Source organism: Oryzias melastigma, linkage group LG9, assembly GCF_002922805.2.
Source record: "Oryzias melastigma strain HK-1 linkage group LG9, ASM292280v2, whole genome shotgun sequence".
Lineage (NCBI taxonomy): Eukaryota > Metazoa > Chordata > Actinopteri > Beloniformes > Adrianichthyidae > Oryzias > Oryzias melastigma.
Genome location: NC_050520.1, coordinates 29,202,539 through 29,223,907, shown reverse-complemented (window position 1 = coordinate 29,223,907; position 21,369 = coordinate 29,202,539). Strand labels below are relative to the sequence as shown.

Genomic DNA, 21,369 nt, shown 5'->3' with positions numbered 1-21,369 from the left:
CATGGATGACAGTGTTTCTGCTGAGTGTGAGAAAGTAAAGTGACAGCAGGTTCAACAGAGGCTGCTTTGAAATCAAGATGATATGAAAAAAAGCAGTTCTTTTAGTGAAGAACACAAGGTTTTGTTTAAAAAGATGCAAAAATGGGATGTTATTGTCAGTTATTTTCACATGTACAAAATAAAATTATAAAAACTCAATTAAAAAAAACTTTTAATTTAAGGATTTTCCATCTAAACAAAGGTTATCTGCTGTTTGTGACTGCATAATACCAGCACAATACATGCATTTTCACAAATTAATGAAAATAAGACGGTTGTTGTAGAGTGGGCGACCTCTGGTTGCAGGGTCAAAGGTTCGACTCCCCTCCTGCCCATCCACATGTTAAAGTGTTCTTGAACAAGACTCGGAACAGCTCCAGGTGCTGAGGTTGGCAGCATGTTAGGCAGTGGCACCGCCTTCAGTGTGTGAATGTGTGTGTGTGCCCGTAAAGCCTCAAAGAAAAGTAGAAAAGTGCTATATAAGTGTATGCAACAGTTATTGGAAAAAGAAAAAAGTTTAAGGTTTTAAATGTTTGGCTCTTAAAAAAGAACAACGCTACAAAAACACAACTTGGAACAAAAAAATGTCCCAACTTTTGTGATTTTGATCTTTTTAATGTGTAATTTTGAAACACATTAGAAATATGCAATGAAAGGAAACCGTTGTTGCTTCCAAACACTTTCAGAAAATAATTTTGCTTTCATGAAACTATTAAAAAATTGAGCTTATCTCGTAAATTTTGTGACTTTCTTTTGGAAATACTGTAACCAGATGCTTGTAAAGTGGTTTGTTTCAAAGATTCCAAAGTGGAAAGGACTTAAGAGGAGTAAACGGAATAAGAGTGAGAAGCAAAAGAAGAGTCGGAATGAAAGAGCCGGCGAGAAAAGCCAGGCTGAAAATTGATGGTGTAATTGTTGACTGCTGGGCGGCTCTTATCTTGGTTTCTCAGTCGTTGTCAGAGTGAGCCGAGCTTCCCTCTTTGCTTTCCAATCTCAGTCTGTCTCTAGGAGTGGAACAAACCTGGCAACCTGTGAAAATTTCTCCATTTTTTGGCGCCCCTTCTTTCCTTTAAGCCTGTGTAGTCGTCTCAGTCTCACTTTTATATCCCTGTCTGTCATATTATTGTAACCTCATCCCACTGAGACATCATGCGGAGATCTGTGGAGTGGAAAAGAGCAGCAGGAGATGGGGGTTGGGAGTGTGTGCGGGGGTGGGTCAGAGGTGAGTCTGCAGAGGGACCGGGGTGCATGAGTGGGCAAACACACACCCCGGTCCTCTCGACGGCGGCACCACCCCGACCAACACCTCAACAACAGGACTATTGTCGCTGCAGCTGCTGATACAGCTGGACTGAAAGGAGGCTGTGGAGCTGGATTTGAGGTGGGGCCAATTAGGTGCTAACCACAGCTAGCACTAATAAACAAAGAGTGTGCTATGCTGGGGAGGGACGAGTCACCGGGATTTAGTGTGTGGTGCAGACCGTAGGAGGGGGAGTCCATGAATGTAAAGGAAAATGAGTCCAGGGACCCGACTGAGGATCAAAAACCTCTGGGGAGCAGATTATAAATAGTAAGGTGGTTTGCAGATACTAAACAGAGAGTTTCAGGGATGGAAATATTCAAAATAAATCTTAGTTTTCACAATTCTTCTGCTTTTATCTTAAGGAGTATGATGTCTTGGTGATTCTATAGAATGAACTTGTTCTTGCTATTTTTTTCCTACAGCACCAGGTTGTAGCATCCACTTAAACAACACAAAAGGGTGAAGTAGGTAAGAAGCAGTGTCGTACAGATATTTCTATTTTTACCCCTCCGAAACTCATCACTGCACAAAGGGCCGTTCGTCTCTTATAAATGAGAAAGTCGTGCTCCTTGCTTGTTTTGGGTAGCTGTATGGGTACTGCAGGGTTTTGGGTTGTCTGTACCTCTTAAGGGTCATAGGAATGAGTGGCACCATCTTCTGAGGAGCGCAGGTGTGTCTAGCAGCTGACCACAAGGGATGTCATGAAAATTGAACGTGGTAAGTTTATTGTGAAGGATAATATTAGCCACAAGTAGATATGAGGTGGAGAGGTTGTCGTGCTGTGCCGTGGTACTCAAGAGTCACAACCTTAAACTACAGTCACATATCCCACAATGCCACAGCACAACTGTAAGTTTTTCAGCAAATTCAGCAGCCAGCTGCGTTGTGGTATTTGTAGGATATGTCTGAATTCCTTTCCTACTCACTATATAGTGCGTTTTCTAGTGCTGTCTGAATCTACCATTCCAAAATCAAGTGGACTACAAATTTACCAGAAGTCCTTGCGAAAAACTAGTGTACATCGATGCTCACTACATTAGCGAATTTAGACCACAATGCATTGCGGTCGAAAAATCTGTGACATCATATCTGGCGTTTAGAAACCTAAAGAAAAGTAGTGAGCATATGTCCAATTTGCTTTTAAAGTCCAGAGTAGTATATAATCCTGCACTATACAGTTTTTTTTAGTAGTTAGGGGTTAGGGTGGGAATTCGGACATGGTCTTAATTAGGATGTTGCATTTTTACATGTCGCGTGGCGGCCACTGAGCTTTTAATTTTTTAAATGGACGTCAATGGACGATTTTTCTCTAAAAGTAAACATCGGTCAGTGGCCGCCCGGGTACATCTTGAGTTTGAGAGGTGGCAGTCCAGTGACAGGACGGATGACGCCATTAAAAAATCAAGTGACAGCTGGGTGGCCACAGGGAGGATCGGCTGCCGGCAGCAGCTCTGACTGGACGATGTGTAAGTATCTCTGGACGTAAAGTGGAACAAGCCGCCTGCCGCTCAGTAGCCAGGGGATGTATAAAAAGCGGATCATTCTGTGGGCCTAACGACGACTAACTGCCAACTTCTAAAATCATGACCAACATTTAAAAAAAAATGACATGAAGTCTTGAAGACTCTGTTGATGCATTCCCAATGTGGGGTGCAGTTGTGTTTGTGACCATAGCATTACTGGTTTTTCTACTCTCCTTAGACTGCTTAATGCTTAATGACTTAAATCAGGAAGTGGAATCACTTGAAACGGCAAATCAAAATGAACATTTTCTCTCTATGGGTTCACCAAATGGTCTACACCCACTGATAGCCCGTATCCATAGGGACAGATGTGTCTAAGGCTACACGATTAATACGGTAAAGTCTCTTTTTAAGCATAAAGTTGTGAGTTTTCTGTCAATGTTGCTTTGTAGTTTTTATAACTGACTTTGACTGATTTATTATTTTATTTACAGTTCCTTTGGGAAGGGGCGGAGCCTATCTATATCCATTTTACTAACCTCTTCGTCCCCTATCTATATCCATCTAAGTATATTGACTATAAGACTTAGTGAAGTAAAAACTGGTGGGAACTTCATTCAACTTTCTTTTTGGTGAGAGCGTCTTGGTTAGCAGTAAAATGGTCCACCACACACACAACAGCAGCAGCTTCAGATTCTCAATGAGACGTGCTGTTCCAGCATCTGCATTTTCATCCAGACCAGCCGGAAACGCCAACTCTCACCCTCGCTGGAGCTGCAAAACCTGAGCTACTCCCACACACCAGCTCCGAGGAGATCTTTAAGGGCAGCCGTGTAGAGGCCCTCCTGCTGTTGATAAGCCTGCCCCGGCCCTCCAGTGCAGCCTACCCCGGGGAGAGGCCATTAGACCGGCTGCAGCTCCTTCCTGTATGAGTTGCAGCTTACTGAGCCACAGGGCAGCTGATTTTTTTTTTCTTTTTTACTGTCCTCTGAAAACTTTATGTGTGTTGGGAGGAGGCGGAGGTCGGCCTTGTGTGTTTGCACTCAAGTTGCGTGCTCCCGGCACTTCCTGCCCACTAACGGCTGGTCCCACGGTGGGGAGGCCGGGCTCCATCCGACCAGAACAATGCCAAAAAAAGAGGGGCTGTCGTAAAAAACTAACTACCGCGCCTGGGTTAGCTCACGGAAGAGAAGGGCAGAGCGTGCTCTCTTCCACACACTGCCTCTGCATCATTACTCACACGACCTCGGAGAGAGCGCACGCTAATGTATTCTCGGTGCAAAACAAAGACTCCCAACGAGAAGCGGGAGCTGACACTAAACATATTTCCCCGTGCATGTGAGAACACGCCGTGCTGCGCTAGGGTAATTCTGCCGAACGTCAGGTACCTCTGCGTTCGGTTCGATGAGCCGCCAAAGTCAGAGCGACGAGTAAAAACTCCAATCCTCGTGGTGATCCGAACACGGAACAGAAACGCTGACAGCTGAACCAGAAAACATCTGCTGAGTTCCAGCAAACAACACAACAAACAGCTGACAGGCAGACATGTCAGGGGCCTCAGAAAACATACTAAATGCCGCACTCTGTGCCCCCAAAGCTCCACCGGCTCTCACTCAAGTTTCTGTTATTTTTTTGCAAAGCTCTAACAGCTCAGCTTTCTTTCTGTCCGTCTTTAGACCCTGTGTTGTGTTCAAGAACCCGCGTCTAGCTTTTAGCTTGTGGTGTCCACACTGGACTGTCACTACCCAACACTAGCATGTATCTACAGCTGGAAGAGGTGAAATGTGGAAGTGGTGCAAATCTTGGGAATCTTGCTCCAGTTTTCTTGTTTCACATCTCTATTCCGATTATGAATTTCTCCACCATGATTGAGTTCAACTGGTTGGCATTTAGTGTTCTCGAATAGAATCCAAAAGAATCAAATCAAATTTGATGATTGATTTGATTCGATTGAGTTCAACTGGTTGGCATTTCATTTTTCTCAAATCAATTCAAATCAAATCGTATTAGATCAAATGATGAAACATCATCTGTGCTAAGTGCGGAATGTCAAAGCGGCGGAAATCCTACAAATCTTGTTTCAGGCATTTTCCTTCACAGCTCCATTACGATATATGAAAGACTTGGTATCGTAGCATTTCTGCCGGAGACAAAACTGCAATTATGAATTTGTCCTTCATGATCACTTTCCAACAGGACGGCACTTCCAATCCGATTCCCTGAATGGTCAAAGTTTAGCTGATTGGTGTTCAAGCACATTCTATAATTTTTGTGATTGGGATTTTATTTTTCCAACACGCCAATAACAATTCAGCAAGGAAACACAACTTGTTCAGTTTGTTCATAGAGCCTGAGGACAGACATAACAAGTTGCGAGTGATGTTTAGACGTGAGAGTTTTGAACGAGGAAGCCTGAAACTCAGGTTTACAGGCGTTTACATCCATCGCCTTTTCATTGAAAGCGATCGGTTGAACGGCAGTTGCTAAGGAGGGTGGAATCGTAGCTTGAGAGTTTTGGACGCAGAAGTCTGAATCTCACATATAAGCACATTTACTTTTCATCCAAAGCAGTCGCTCGAACGCATCTTTCCAAGGCCAGTGTGAGCATGGCATGACCTGCGAGCATCCACATGCACGGACATCTGCTGCAATCCCAAATGATGTCGCAGATTATTATTATTCCGATTTTCCTTATGGTATCAGAAACATCAAGAGCAACCGGCTACGACTAACATTTCCTGACACTCTTTTGATTACGTTTTTTTTTTTTTTAATCAAAACTTTCCTCAATCTCAGATGACTAAAAATCCATTTAACCTTGCAGCTCTAATTAGGCCGCCCTGCTTTGCATAAAAAGCCTCGATAGCGAGCCGCCGGTTATCGAGCGGCGAGGCAGATGCGTGCGGAGATAACAGGGCGACGGGCAGACAGCGAGAACGCGCCGGCCGGCCGGCCGGTTGTGGTCAGGCAGGGGAACAAACAAGCAGGTCAGTGGCGCCTCCGTTTCACCGCTCGTTAATAATGCAGAGGACAGGAGCTCCCAGAAAACGCCTGCGGTCCCTGTTGCTGTCGTTTGCTGCACTGCAGAAAACGTCAAACCTGAGTGTCACAGCTCTCTGGATGTCGCTTTGTCCACCCAGCAGAGGGGATGGAGGAGAGCGGCAACAGAAGAAGGATCAAATTACACAATGAAAAACAAACTTAGAGGAAGATTTAAAGCCATCTTTAGTGCGCCTCCTGGAACTCCAGCTCCATGTTGGAGTTTTCCACCTGCCTTCCTTTACTGGAAACTTTCTTTCTCCCTTCAGGCCTTTCTGATTTATTGATTTTCCCCTAAGAAGAGCTGCATTATTCAAAGCCATTGAGAAAGTTTTCCTAACTGCATTGTATTCTGGCCATTCCACATAACTGCTGGTCGAACTTCTGATAATCCAACTTTAGATTTTCCATACGGATCCTATTAAGGAGCATCATGAACAACTGACTGTATATGAGAACTGGACTGAGTGACCCCCCTCCCCAACAAAGGGTTAGCTGGGAAAATGAATTATTAGATGTATCAATTATGATCCATAAATGATACTAAATCATTATGTGAATTTTACAGAAAAGAGAAATAAAAAATGAATGTGATGTAAGGAAAAATGATAAAGCTAAAAAATTATTAACACGCGTGGCACACTGGGACTTTTTTGCGGACCACACCAATACGGCTGACTTGGTGTCGCTACCTGATCGGTCACAGCTTCCTGATTGGTACCCCCAATAAATTGTTGTTAACGACAATAAATTCCCACAGATTTCATGAATTCTACTTTCAAGTTGTAGGGGTGTGGATTTCCAACAAGCTCAATCTTGATTGGTGAGAGTGGTTGCCATAGAAACGAGGACTCAGACCAACTCTAGCCAATCATTTCTTACTGGCGTCACCAACATGGTGATGTCCGTATCAAATAAATAGCCACTGAATTGATTTTATTTTGTTGGATCTGGTAGCAAAACATTTTCTATGGGTGACATCGCACTCACTCTGTCCAGTTCTCTTACACAGTCAACTGTTAAAGCCAGCCAAAGGGATTTAAAGCCTCTTCTATATCCTGCTATAATTTTAATTCACAATTGACTGAATACGCACTTGTCTGTTCAATTAAAGTTCAGCCGTATAAGTGCTTAAACTTTGGCGGAGGAAAACCGTCCTCATTATGCAGCCCGACTTGAGCAGAGCAGGCAGGAAAAAGGGGAAGAGAGAGGGGGATGAGTGGGTGAGGCATGCAGGATGAGACAGAGCGAGGAAATTCAAAGAGGGATGAGTTGCTGAGGAGCAAAAGCTTCACATCTTTGAGCGACTGCAATCAGAGCCGCTGCCAAAAGAAAAAAAACAGTAAATCCACGCCGCCGCGTTCGGTGGAAACGTCCCAGCAGGCCTCACGTCCACTAAGACGGGACTGCAGGGCGTGCAGTAGTGAGCGCGCTTTTATGTCAAGCGCTGCAGAAATGTTGCCATCCGTAGCATTTCGACAATTAGAAGCGGGGAATTTGCTGAGACAAGAGTCATCCTCTGGTAAACTGTGACTTACTCCGGTCAGACTACTGAATATTTGAAGTCCAGTGGCGTGCTGAGGACAGGCTCTTACATAAAATATGCAAAGTCTGTGCAAGTGATGGACTGATGTCCCAAACTGTGGGGCAGATGCACAGATTTGGTACCGGAGGAGTCTGGACTCTAAGTTCCAGCCTAAGCTTGTACAAAAATCACAGAAAAGTGACACTTAAGGGGAAAAGTCTGAGATCAGAAGTGAAAATGAATATCTTATAGCAAAGAGTGAGGCCATTCACATTTGCACACGTGCAACATATCGACTGTATGTGAGAACTGGACAGAGTGAGTGTGATGTCACCCAAAAAAAGGCTTACTTCCAGATACAATTCTCCATAATTTAGTTCAAACCTAAATTTTTGGGTCACCATTGTGTTTCGGGTCAATTTGTGTATTACAAAACAACAACAAAAAAAAATCTGAAAAACATTTTTTAGCTGCCTTATAAGCAAGTAACATTGAGGAAAAAGTTGGCATTTGGCTAACACTAAAGCCTGATGTAATGTAATAAAGCAATAAATACTAAATCTCTAAGTTAAGCACAATTGTTTGAGAATCCGAGGTTAGCATAATGGTAGGGATGCAACGATTCACTTTCCAGTTTAGTCAATTTAGTCCAAACGAGGCAAAAGTTGTTATTTGTAAGCATCTGGTTTCTGATAATGTATTTTCAAAATAAAATGCTACTTAAAGAAATTTAGTTTAAAAAAGTGAAAATATTAGCAGATATGTTTTTTATACAGATCATGAAGATTCAGTGAAATAAAGTTGTTGATTTGTAGAAGTCGTTTCTGACTTTTATTTCCAAAAAAGAAACATTACATGATTATTCTCCATAAAATTACATTTTAACACTCCATCTGATTATCTTTCAGGACAAAAAGATCGATCATATTTTGTCTTTACATAAATCCTCATTCGTAGGGTATCTTTTCAACACCAAGGAACACTTTCTGAACAAAGCCTTCCTAATTCAGCTTTACTGTAGGAAAGTTCTTAAATGTCCCTTTTACTTTAAAGAAAAAAATAAATAGAAACATGTCAATATAAGTCTATGGGATTTTGGCTTCTTGGAACCAGCAAGTACTTCCTGTTTGGAATCCGGGGGGGAGGGGTCACTCAGTTCAGTTCTCACATACAGTCAATAGTGCAACATTTCCACAAAAAAAGTATTTAAAAGTTATTTTGCTTTCAAAAATACTATAAAAGTGACACCTGTGCCGCCTTCATATAGATGTATAAACGGTGGTTTGGTGGACTAAGAACACATGTGGTGCGTTTGCTATACAAGCACCAGTGTGATGCTAAGCTGCAGCATGAATTATACATCCAAGCATTTCAAGTGTAAACTAGTTTCAAACAGCTCCAGGTGAAAAGAAATCCACATTGTGCTCCGAACACAGAAAGAGAACATTTTGACACTTTAACAGCAGAAGGACAAAATCTCTGCCAAGTCGACACTAATGGGGATCAAGAGGAGCTGAGACGAAACATCTGAAGGTTGAATATCCGAGTGAAAGTGGAGTGTGGAAGCAAGACTGCTTTACGGTTCAATAATAGCTGGAAAAAGACTTGAAGAGTTAGTTGAAATATTGAAAGGGAAACTTTTGCTGAGCTTTTAGTTTGGTGGAGCAGAGTCTGGTCCTGCTGAGCCTCCAGTGACACCAGAACAAACCAGCACCTTCTACTGCGCTGCTGTGTGGAAAACAGCTGCATCCAGCATGAATGATTAGCTGCTGTTGGTAGGCAGTTTGAAGCCTCTGGAGTGGCTTCTAACAATCATTTTATGAACTTTTTAGAGTGAATCTTTCTGCTCTGGTAGTCTGGGCATCTGTTGTCCTTTTTTATTTGTTTACATTTTTACCTTCTGTATTCCTTCTGTCCAACGGGCTGAAGAGGAGAATAAATGTCCTATTTCTCAACCTAGCAGATGGCGACATGGGAGAGAGGCCATTTGGATTAACCCAAAAACAGGCGTCCACCATGAATGATGCATCCTTTTTGAGGATGGGCAATGACAAACACTTTACAGGACAAGGAAGGTTTGTCTGATGACGTCAGACTTCTATTACTGACAATGCAACCTCCATTTGTGTGTTTGAAGACCCACTCCGATCATCTTTTGATCTGTTTTCAAAGAGCTCCCAGTGCTCTTTTTATTATGATTATGCAGTTTTTAGTCAAAATAATGAAACTTGTGTAGTTTTTAAGGATATAGGGAGCTTGTTAGAAATTCACCTTTGAGTTGTGGGTGGGAGCACATCTTTAAGTGTAAGTAAGCCTGCCCTCATTTCCCATCATCCCTTTGTTTCCCTTAGCCATTTTTTTTAAAAACTGTCTTGTTTTCTACGACATAGTTTCTGCAGGGTGGCAGGAGTTCATCAGAAGTTCACTTCTAAAGACTCGCTTCCACTGAAATGGAAATTTCTAAACTTGAGTATCTCCTGAGCTCTGCATACTTCTGAAATAAGTCATTTTGATTTCTAAAAAAAAAAAAAATTAAGGCGTTACAGTGATACCAAATGTACATGGGGTGGGGTTCTTGGAACTGTATTTTTTGGTTAAAATTTAAAATTCAATTCGACAATATTTTTTTCGGTACTCAAAGATATTGGTGCTATCCAGCTGTACTGTTATGAGGAAAACAAAGACGCACATGGATCTATTTGTCTAGACATCACAAATACGATAAAATTGTATTTTTGTGTTTGCACCTGATTCTCAGTGATTTGAATAACAAAATGCTCAATTATCTTTATATATGTCCTCCATCAATAGAAAACTGACATAAAAAGTGTAAAAAAAAACAAACACAATTTTAACCCTTTAGCTCCAGTATTGACATTCTTTCCACTACCGTAACTCTTCAATGGTTTACACAAATAATATCGTTCCAACACATTCTGAAGAGAATATTGAATATTGGTGCAAATGTGATATGAAAAGACACAAAGATTCAAACTGAACGAATGTGTTTGGTATGTTGGCCAGCGTGTGTTATTTAAGGTATTGCTATGAGTTAACATGCAACTCTTTCCAAGTTGTAGGTTTGAAAGTGTGACTTCATATTTCTCGGTGACTTCTGTGTGTGTCCGTCCCTGAACTCATTACTGCTGAGTGTGTTAGCATAAACGTCAGCCTGTCCGGCACAAGCCCGCCTCCCGCCTCCCGCCGCTCCTCTCCATCGCACACACGTCCCATCTGCCTCAGCTCTACAAACTGGCCGTCTGGCCTCAGATCTGGATAACAAAACGCACTAAAACAGTGCTGCTGGAAAACACGCCGCAGAAGTTTTCAAAGAGAGGTTGAAATCTGCAAAACAGGGAAAAGCTGAGGCTTCATCTGCTGCTCTGTAGTAGTGATGTGAGACGACAAGCTAGAAAGCATCATCTCTGGCCGACAGGGATCCAAACAATCCCTCAAACGGCACAGATATTACATCATCAGCAAAGATCTCTTCCATCAACCGTCTCTGCTGAACGTCCAGCTGCTCACCGAGGAGGGATGTCAACACAGCTGGGGGGAGGGAGGGGGGGGTAACACAGCCTCTTTCATTGACGTGATGCATGTGACACATACGTGACAGTGTAAACACACATGCACAGCAGACGCGACACATCTGGCGTGGGGACGAAGTCATGGCCGGGACGCAGCGTCGACCCCGGTTTCCAAACAGGAAGTTGTGCAAAATCTCTGACATTTCCAATCATTCCATGGAATATTTTTCACTTTGTGGATCAGAAATCACACAAATTACAAACCGACACATTCAGAAAGGCATCTTTTAACCCAGGGGTCTGCAACCTTCAATGTTTAAAGAGCCAATCGGGTCAATTTCTCCCCAAACAACTCAGAGGGAGCCAGAAAAAGTCTTACAAAAATAAGACTTTCTTTTGTATTTGTGTTATTTTTACTATTATGATAAATTTCAATTAATTATTGTGTTTTGTGCATTAATAAACCATACATTTACAAGAAAAATATCCTTTATTTCTAGATATGAAGTCGTTTTTTTCTTTTGACATGACTTCCTTTCAAAATAAAAGTCATCTCAATGCAGCAAATGCTGTAGTAGGTAGTTGAATGTCAGCAGTAATTAACGAAAAGACTATACACAGTTTATTTTATAGATTTTGGTGGAAACACATAAACTTAGCCATGTAGAGTTAATTAGAAGCTAATAAGTGACCCTTACTGTGTTTTTTGGAGCATACGGCACAATTAAAACCCTTGAAACAGTCCGCTTTATAATCCGGCGTGTGTGAATCTCTGTTTTAGTACGACTATGAGGCTGTAACGCTAGATGGATTGTTGGAGGATTGTGGGTACTGTAGTCAGAATCCTGGTGGATACGATTCTTCAAATGTTTGTGAATGACTTGAATACAGTTTGACTGTTTTGTTTTGATGAATGTGCCTCATGGACAGAAAAATAGACACATTTCAGTTTCAATTGGGGGTCAAACAGCCACATGTGGCTCCGGAGCCTCAGGTTGCAGACACTTAGGAGCACTTTGAGAAAGGATCTTTAGGAAAACCCTAAAAGCACTGGAGCTGGAATGGAAGAAAAAGAAGAAATAAGAGAAACTCGGATGTCGTCTGCCATTTAATTGTGAGGACGAGGGGCGCCTGAGGGAAGATGGGAAGGAGGCCGGCCTTCAGGATGTGGAGCCTATTGTCTGTCCGACAATGAAGAGATCAATTCGGCAGGAGTCCTGCGGCTCCCTCAATGCTGGCATTAACATCTGGAGCCACAAAGCTTGTGTGTGTGTTTTGGTGTGTGTGTGTGTCACACAAATCCTGAATAAGCTCGATTTTCCACCCACTTTTGATTCCACCCTCAATGCAAATGTCAAGACGTTGGCAACCTGCACAATTAGCATACTGCAGCTTCATTTAGTGGCCTCAATCCTGCAGCACCACCACTGTCAACACACCAACCATTCATCTCACATCCCAAAACAATCCCACATCTGCACAAATCGGAGAGTAAATCCTGCACACTAAGCCTGATTCTTTCAGCCTCTACTTTGTTCTGCCATCATCAGATTTCAGAAGAGATGAAAAAAAGTCCTTCCTGACTGTCCAGAGGAGGCAGCCCCCCCACACTAATTACAATAATCACTCAACTGAGGCCACTACTTACTTTATTTAGTTAGGAGAGAGGAGAGCATGCGCGCTGAGTCTGGATCTGCTGGTTTATTTTAGCTAAAAAACGGAGAAACATTTGAGGAAAATAAACAAAAAAATGATGTTTGTATAGAAAACCTAGGAGTCTGACTGTTGTTCATGAGGGGTTCACTACAGACCCTCTGAACTTCATGTTTTTCCATTTTGCTCCGTGGATCCAGTGGAGCAGCGCGCGCGCACGCGGACGCAGGGAGCGCAGCGAGATCCAGGAGTTGATTCCCTTCCGGCCGCTCCTGCATGACCGCAGTGCGTTTGGATAAAGTTGCATCCAAAAGAAAAGAAAACAATTCGCTTCCAGTTCTCCGACCAGCCCATCCTGCTTCAACTTTGATTTGAAAATGATAAATCAAAGTCGAGGGGGGGCTTCATGGCAACAGTTGGAAAGCAGGACGCTCAGTCCGGGCTCGGGGTGGTCTTTCTGGTCGTTTTCTTTAAAAGCAGACGCGCCCCTGACGCACCACAAAAAGGCGCATTCGATTCTGGACCAAAAGCTGGAACTTACCTCAACATGCAGGATGGATCCCAGCCGCCGCGTCCTGCGCTCTGCGCTCTCCTCCGTCCTCTCCCGACAGATCCAGCGGGCTCACTGCCTCCCTCCGCGCTCCGTTATCTCGCTTTGGAATTGGAGTTATAAATTATTCCACATCCTCATCAATTTCTGATGAATAGGCGCGCGGCGCGGCTTGTTTCTCCTCTGCGATTTGAAATGTTTGGACAGGGAAAAAAAAAGATGAGGCGCATCAAACCATATGATCCTGTCATTCAGTTTTCGCACAGAATAACTGGCTCTCCGCGCAACTCCCTCCCAAGGCTTTGTAACACGAAACCAGAGGAGGAGGAAGAAGAGGAGGAGGAGAAAAGGGAGGGAAAAGAGCAGGAAAAAAACACACAGAGAGGCAGAGGAGAGATTGAATCCTGTGTCATCAGATGCGTCCTCCGTGGCAGAAGTTTCTGCAGTCCGTGCTTCAGGAGCGGTCGCGCTGCGTCTCCGTGCCGGGCTCCGCTGGACACGAGCTGCGCGCGCGCGCATGCGTGTGTATGTATATGTGTGTGTGGCGGGGCGCTGCGGCGCCTGTTCCCGCGTGGTACGAGGCGTAGCACAGACCTGCCTTTAGAAAAAAAAGAAAAAGGAAAAAAAAAGGCATACAAACGGGTGTCTCCGCCCTTTAGCCTCACCGAGCGGGAGCCCCGACACGGGGGGTGGAGGTATAGTGGTAGGGGGGTACTACTACAGCTGCTGCAGCTTTAGTTTTGTTGTTGCAAAAGTAAGGCTCATTTATTTATTTTTTTTATTTTAGACTATAATAACCATCTAGATGTAAATTAACTCTAGAGAGAATAAGAACATACTTTCCATCAAACTCATTTTGACAGGTGACCTTTGACCCTACACCATTCATCAAGGTGATGTCATACTTTAACATAAATTTTGTATATAACATGTTTTATTTGTATAAAATGTATATAAAAATGTTACATTATCTTGATGGGTGGTGTAAGGTCAAAGGTCACCTGTCAAAATGAGTTTGATGTAAAGTATATTTCTATTCTCTCTGTAGTAGCAGCTAATAGAAATCCACTCAATTAGGATCTAAAATGTGAATTCATTTTTGACTGTAAATATCCAAGTTCTCAGAGTCAGTGAATGTACTGGGACTGAAGTTACCACCCTCATCGATTTTGATTGGTCCTTAATGTAAGCTCCGCCCAAATGCACCACGACAGGGCCAAAAGTTTTCAAACAGAATTTTTTTAGATTCGAAAATGGAAAAAAAGCTTTGAAACTGAAAGAAAAGGTTTAAAAATATAAATTTTGGGTTTTGAAACCAAAAAAAAACAGAAAATTTGAAGCTGATTTTTTTTATTTTTTATTTCAGATTAACAGAAAGTTTTGGACAATTTAATTTTTTTGGCCAAACCCCAATATTTTTTTCAATGTTTTTTATTTGGATTTCGAAAAACATTTTCCCCAATATAGCTCCATAAAAGTGTCAAACAGATGACATGGCGGATTGCTTTGTCTTTTTGGGGTCACCTTAGGTCACCCACTCTTTCTCTATTAGGAGGAAACCTCCAGGATCATAAGAACCATCTGCTATGGAGTTAAGAAGGAAGGAAAAGAGACAAACTAAAGCAAAAATACATATGTGAAAAAAGAGTTTGTCAAATGGAACATACATTCAGTGATTTAAAAACCCACTCCAATTATCTTTGAATCTATTTTAAAGTCGTCTTTTAATCATGATTATGCTGTTTTTAGTCAAAAATGTTTTTAAAAATTGTGTTTTTTTTCAAAGTTCCTAAAGAGTAGGAGGAATATAATCTCTGAGTTGCACAGTAAGCCTGCTCTTATTTCCCATCATCCCTTTGTTTACACTCTCTCCCGCACGCCCCTCACAACTTCAAGGTAACATTAGCGGTGCAACGAATAAAGCGAGCAATACTGGAGCTATCCAGACATAGATTTTGGAGTAGGGCTGGGAATCACTGGGTACCTCACAATACGATGCAATACGTGATACACGGCTCATAATATCGATGATATCATGATACTGCCATAATTGTTTTAAAAAAAATCGTCTCCAATAACTGACAATATATAGAAAACATTTTTTAGGAAAATATTTCCCCGTTTATTTTCTAGCTTGAAAACAATCAAAACAAACAACTTGTGACTTATTTTGTGCAACAAATAATCGACACTATAGTGCAACATTGCTGAAATCAGAAATACTATACTACAGAAATTCAATGGAATTTGAATTATCTGTACATTTTTGTGTTAACAATAGTAAACATGAACAGCAGTGCCACTACTTAGTGGGAAATTGTAGTAAACAACGGAACAAAAATTAAATAATTCAATTAGCTGCACATTGGTGCCCACAACAGCTAGTCTTGAAATGTGCGGCCCCTATCTACCCCCTTTTCTACTCTTTGCTTCTTGGCAATTTGAACAGAAACTACAAAAAATTACTTCACTGACTTATTCCTCTTTCAGAATGTTTTCATGACAAATAATTCATACTGTATTTTTTTGTACACATCACAATAAGCTCAAATTCTCATTTCAAGGAGACATGTCAGCGACAGGAAGAAGTCCGTTTTTACAGGAAGTGACTCCCAGCAGAGGCAGACTGAAGGAGGCCGACGTCTGTCTTGACAGGACGGAGACACAAACAAGGATAAGACAGATAAGCACAGACATAAACAAAAAAAATGAAGAAAAACAAAACAAAAATGAAGAGGATAAAAGAGGATCAGTGCATCATACCAACCCAAATCAAACATATATGAGAGCAGAGATCTTTTTTATGTTTTGAAGGCAGAGAAAAGGTCATCTTCCATTGGGTTTTAGCTTTGGCATTTCCAGGAGTTTTGAGATTGTCAACTCACTCATAGATAAAGATGTTGAAATGCTTCTGAAAGTTTTTGGGATTTGTTTTGGCCTTTTCAGTCAAAATGAGAAAAAAACTGAGTTCTTTTGGAAGTAGAACCTTCATCCACACAGCTCCAAAAGTCACTCTGGCATCCTCCCACAGTCCAACAACATACTTCATTGTGTCTCTAAATAGTCCCTATAGGTGTAAATGAGTGAGTTTGGGATCCTGTAACAAACCTGTTTGCCCAACACCAGCTGGGATAGGCTCCAGCAACCATGTGACCTCAAATAGATTCAGCTAAAGATTGATGGATGGATAGATGAAAGGATGGATGGAGGGATGGATGGATGGATGGATGGATAGATGGACAAAAGAGGGAAAGGATGGATGGGTGGATGGACAAAAAGAAGGATAGAGGGAAGGATGGAGAGATGGATGGACAAATGAATGAATGGATAAATGAAAGGAGGGATGGATGGAATAAAGGATAGATGTACAAAAGGAAGGAAAGATGGATGGATGAACGGATGGATGGCCAGAAAGGTTTGAGTAGGCTGTCATTTACATGTATAACACAGGAAGAACCAGACAGAATGTGAACCAGAGCCCAACTTTTCTGGAAGTTAACCAACTTCAACAAAAAATCTGATATTTTAGGCACAACACAAGTGAACACCAGAGAGAGTTCTAGAAGTTCAACCAACTGCAACTTTGTTTACAATTCGGGTGTGAATATTGAGAGAACATCACACAAATAAATATATAGATTAAAAAAAACATTAAAATAATCTATGTATATAGCAAATAGATAAACAGAATACATAAAAAATATCACTGTAAACATTTACTCCCTCTCTTCATGGAAGTGTTGAACCCACGTTATTCTGGGTTTATCGGGCAGGAAACGGACAGGATGACCTCATGCTGGATTACAAACCAGCTTGAATGATGTAATAGCTACACAGTGTAGATGTCACTTCCTGTTTCTGTTTTACTTAACTTTTTCAGTGGAGTCAGCCTGCATCAAGAATCGCACCAGAATTCAGTTCAGCCTTCCCACTCAAGTCCTTCATTTTGATCAAAAATATATATATAAAAAAAGATTATAGATGTTGCTTTTGTGACTTAATGTTCTGACTGCAACAAGCTTAAAAATTAAACTCATATTTGAGCCTAACTGCATATTTTAGAATCCCTTTAGGGGAGAATCAGTTCCTGATGGAGGTCAATCTCAGTGAGAACTCAGTTAGGATGTTTTCTGCAATGTTTTGCAACTCAGTCTGAACTAACAGCTAGCCACTACATCTTGTATTTTTCACTATTAATCCTTGGTTTTAATGCTAATTTCTAAATGTGTATAAAATCATTAATGTGCATTTCCTTTGGTAGTTATAATTGTCTATTTGGTGCAAAAATATACAAGTCAAAATTCAACTTTTGGCTAAAAGCTGCAGAGCACTCACCCATTGAGAGGAACTGTTTGTAACTGTCTATACTTATAATCTTTCACATATGATACAAAACAAATTGATTAAAAAACAAAACAGGCAAATTCAAATCCTCCTAAACTTCTATTTCAGTTTTAAGTGCAGCTTAATTCTGCTGTTATAGAACACAATGTTTATCAAAGGCGGTGTGCCACCAGACAAATAATCCAGAGGTTAAGGGCAGACACACAAACTGTCACGCAAGAGTCTGGATTATCAGTCAAAGATTAAAGATTAAGACAAAACAGAGATTTTCCTCGCTTCAGCGTGAAAAATATTGAACTATTTTTTTGGTCAAATGCAACTAAAAACATCACAGAGTCTCATTAAAGGAAACTTGTTTGGATCAGATAATAGTTTTATGGCAGGAATACATGTTGGATCGCTGGAACATCTGTCAGTTCACCAGACGCTGAGATGTCACACACAGATTACCAAATAAACTACATGCATTTGCAAATGTGTGCTATGAATGCACATATGGTGGAAGTTAAAATTGTGTTATTTTTAAAATGTATTTTGTAAATAGAATCTGTCCACAAATGTTCAAACCTGATGCTTGTTTGGATGTACCGTGTGTTGGTGGGATGGGTGAGAGTTGATTTGTGTATCGGCAGTATTGGGGTTTAGTTTGTGTTTCCAGTGTTTGTCTGTGTGTTTTTAAGATTTGTTGATGCTCTCATGTCTACAGTTATTTTATGTTGACCTCTTTTTAAACACCTAACTGGATTGAGTAACCCCTTGCCCCTCTTGTTCCAATCAGAAAGTACCTGCTGGCTCCAATAAGCCAAAATCCCATAGACTTCAAAACCAGGGGTGTCCACACTTTTTGCAAATGGATCAGCTTTGGTGGTGGAGGTGGTTTCACCATTTGGGGCGGCCGTGGTGCAGTGGTAGGGCACTCAATGTGTCGAAGTGGGCCAGACACTGAACCCCAAATTGCCTCTGGTGGAAGGTTGGAACCAGTGTTTGGCAGCGGAGCCACCACCAATGTGTGAATGTCTGTGCCTGGAAAGCACTTTGGGCCTTCAAGGATGATATTGAAGCGCTATACAAATATAGGCCATTATTATTTTATTTTTTACCATTTGGACCCTTACAGTAGCATTAAATACAAATGAACTATTTAAATAAAATGCTATTGCAATGAGATACTTCTAATTTCTTTACATAAAACAAAAATTTATGTAACTACATTTTTAACCAAAATTACTGACCAGAATTAAAATAAAGAAAAAGTCTGGCTGGTAGAAACCCATTTTGTTAACATTAAATCTGGGTTCATGTTTTTCACACTTATATTCTCACTGTAATCATTCATAGTAATAGTTACATAATTCAAACAATATACTCTAAACCAACAGATCTATTCCTCTCGTTTGGCCTTTTATAGTGGAACTGGTTAATAAAATAATTGTGGTACAAGCACCAAATTTGGCATGAATGTACCTTAGGATCCTCTCTTTGAGAAAATCCAAGATTTTAGTTTACATGTAGTAGTATATTGAAAGAACCTCCTAAAGACTGAGTCAAGTGGACATTGAATATTTTTATAACAAGTGAATGCAAAGCCTTGTTTCCACTGAGCGGTCCGGTATGGTACCTTGAGTGTTTCCATTGTAAAATGGACCCAAGAAACAGTACCAAACCGTACCTCTTGGGGCCCCTATTGGTTGTAGGTCCATTGAAAAGTGGAACAGAACAGAGCTGCTGTAGACACCTGCTGATTGGAAGAAAGTGACAACGACATTAAAAAACGCCAGTATAGCACTGATTTAAGCTAATGTTTTGTTACCGTTCTGGTTTTTACAGTTTCAATCCCGCCCACAATCTTCTTTCAAAGAACATTTATTTCCTGTTTTACATGATGAACAAAAAGTAAAGCAATAAAAAGATGAGCTTCTGGATGACCTCCATTGTTGTTGCTTTTCTAGTTGTTGCACTACAATGACGCAATGACTTGCTAGCGGTCTACACCTCAAATGCGCCATGACAACAAATTGCTCAATGGAAGCGAGGTTCAACTGAGTGGAAACGCTTTCCAGAATTAACTGGACCGTACCGTACCACTCCTTACCATATCGTACCAGACCGCTCAGTGGAAACAAGGCTTAAGGTTGCCATCTTTACAAATGGCTGACATTTAGGATTATTCATGTACTTTTCTGAAAGAGGGGATCCTAAGGTACATCCATGCCAAATTTGGTGCTTGTACCACAAAATGCATCATTTGTCTGACATATCAACCTAACCGGCTCTTCTTATTAAGGCTATGAAGATCATGTACCTATAGGTTGTTGCCACATACAACGTAATTAGCCACTCAAGTAATCGTACACAGATCTTAGAAGTTGCTAAGGGTCACATATTATTGATTTCATGTCAGGAGCCAGCAGGCTAGTAAAATTTGACCCACATGTCGGACTTTGGACATGCCAAATGTTTGATAGACAGATTTTGAGTAGCTTGCTTTCAGTAGGGGTGTGGTTGCCGTGGAAATGTTGGCTCAGACTAACTTGGACAAATCACTGCGTACTGATTTTGTCCGGTTCCCACACAGCAGCGTTCGTATCTTTAAAAAGCCGAAAGTAAGACATTTTCTCTGAGTGATGTCACACTTGCTCAGTCCAGTTTTCATATACAGTCAATTGTTGAAGTTCAGCTTTATTTTAATTATGGGGTAAAATAAAAGTGTTTATCCTCCTGCTTGGTCACTATCAAACGTAAAGAAAAGAGAAAAGCTAAATGACGCTCAGAGCTCTTTCAGGGAGATGCTCTTCACACAGTGAGCACAACGCTTTCAAGAATTTGAAGGAGAAACACTTTAACAAGAAGCCAAAGAGGAGACCTTGATCTTCACTTAGTATTTTCTGCTTCTCTTCTGGTCAATATTGGCTGAAAGTGAAAAAGAAAAGTGTTCAAATTAATTTGAACGGACTATTTCGCCTCAAGGTTGACTAAAAAAGTTTTTTTTTTGTATTTTTCTTTCTGTGCAGCCATGGGTGACGATCCTCTGCTGACCTCAAATTCCATTATACTTGTTGTTTTTCATCCCAGAATGCAGAACAAGTTCATTCTAAATCTGTTAAAGCCGTCCAGTTCTTACTTTCTGGATCTAAAAACGTGTCTACATGTTATCTTTCTTTTTGTGTCTTTGAAGCCTACATTCAGTCGGCGCCTTTTGCTTCCTAACCTTTAAAAAGGTCTCACTTTTCAGGCTGAACTCTGCTGCAGTTTAAGTAACACCAGCGCTCCGATTGCAGCCCATTTACAGCCTTTTTTTGTAATGTATTTATTTGTTGGAACACCTGCGGTGGGTGTGAAAGAGCGGCGTTTCTGTTTATCATTCAACGTACAGCCGTCAACAGAGTGGAGTCGAGGGGGGAGGGTGTAGAAACTTTCCCGCATGCACCAGTGCTGCAGCTTTCACCCGAGTCGATGCATAAATTACGGTCTAATGGGTGTCGGAAAAGGCACAAAAACGAGCGGCGCCATGCTAACGCTAAACACTATCGAGGATGTAATTACGGCTCTGCAGCGGCATCTTCTTCCTAAAACGGTGAAAATTTGCTTTAGAGTGGAAGCTTCACCTAAACAAATAAAGTTTCACCAAAAGTTTACTTTTTTTGTGTTATAAAGTGATGACCGATGTGTGGGGTTTGGGAAACGTCAGGCAGGTGTGTCCATCTCCATTGAGCATGAAGGCATCCTGGCCTTATTTGTTTCCAGTCTGCCACGCTTTGGAGTGTAGATGAGAAACAATAACCCTTTTAGAGAAAAAGTGCTGAAGTCACTCCTCCATAAAACCATGAATTATTCATAAACAAACAAGTAAATGCAGAACTTTCTTTAAAACTGTGGAGATGTGGCTTCAAGCCCGTATGGGGAATCAGGATATGGACTAAAAA

General features: G+C 41.3%; 1 protein-coding gene across 2 annotated transcripts in view; it reads right to left on the bottom strand.

Annotated features, from left to right (window-relative positions):
- Positions 1-14,031, bottom strand: part of sema4c (sema domain, immunoglobulin domain (Ig), transmembrane domain (TM) and short cytoplasmic domain, (semaphorin) 4C) — a 118,708-nt gene extending 104,677 nt beyond the window's left edge. For both annotated transcript variants that reach the window (XM_024275806.2, XM_024275808.2), the window contains exon 1: positions 13,094-14,031. The gene's annotated coding sequence lies outside the window, so the exon portion shown is untranslated. The remainder of the gene's footprint in view (positions 1-13,093) is intronic.
- Positions 14,032-21,369: the final 7,338 nt, after the last annotated feature.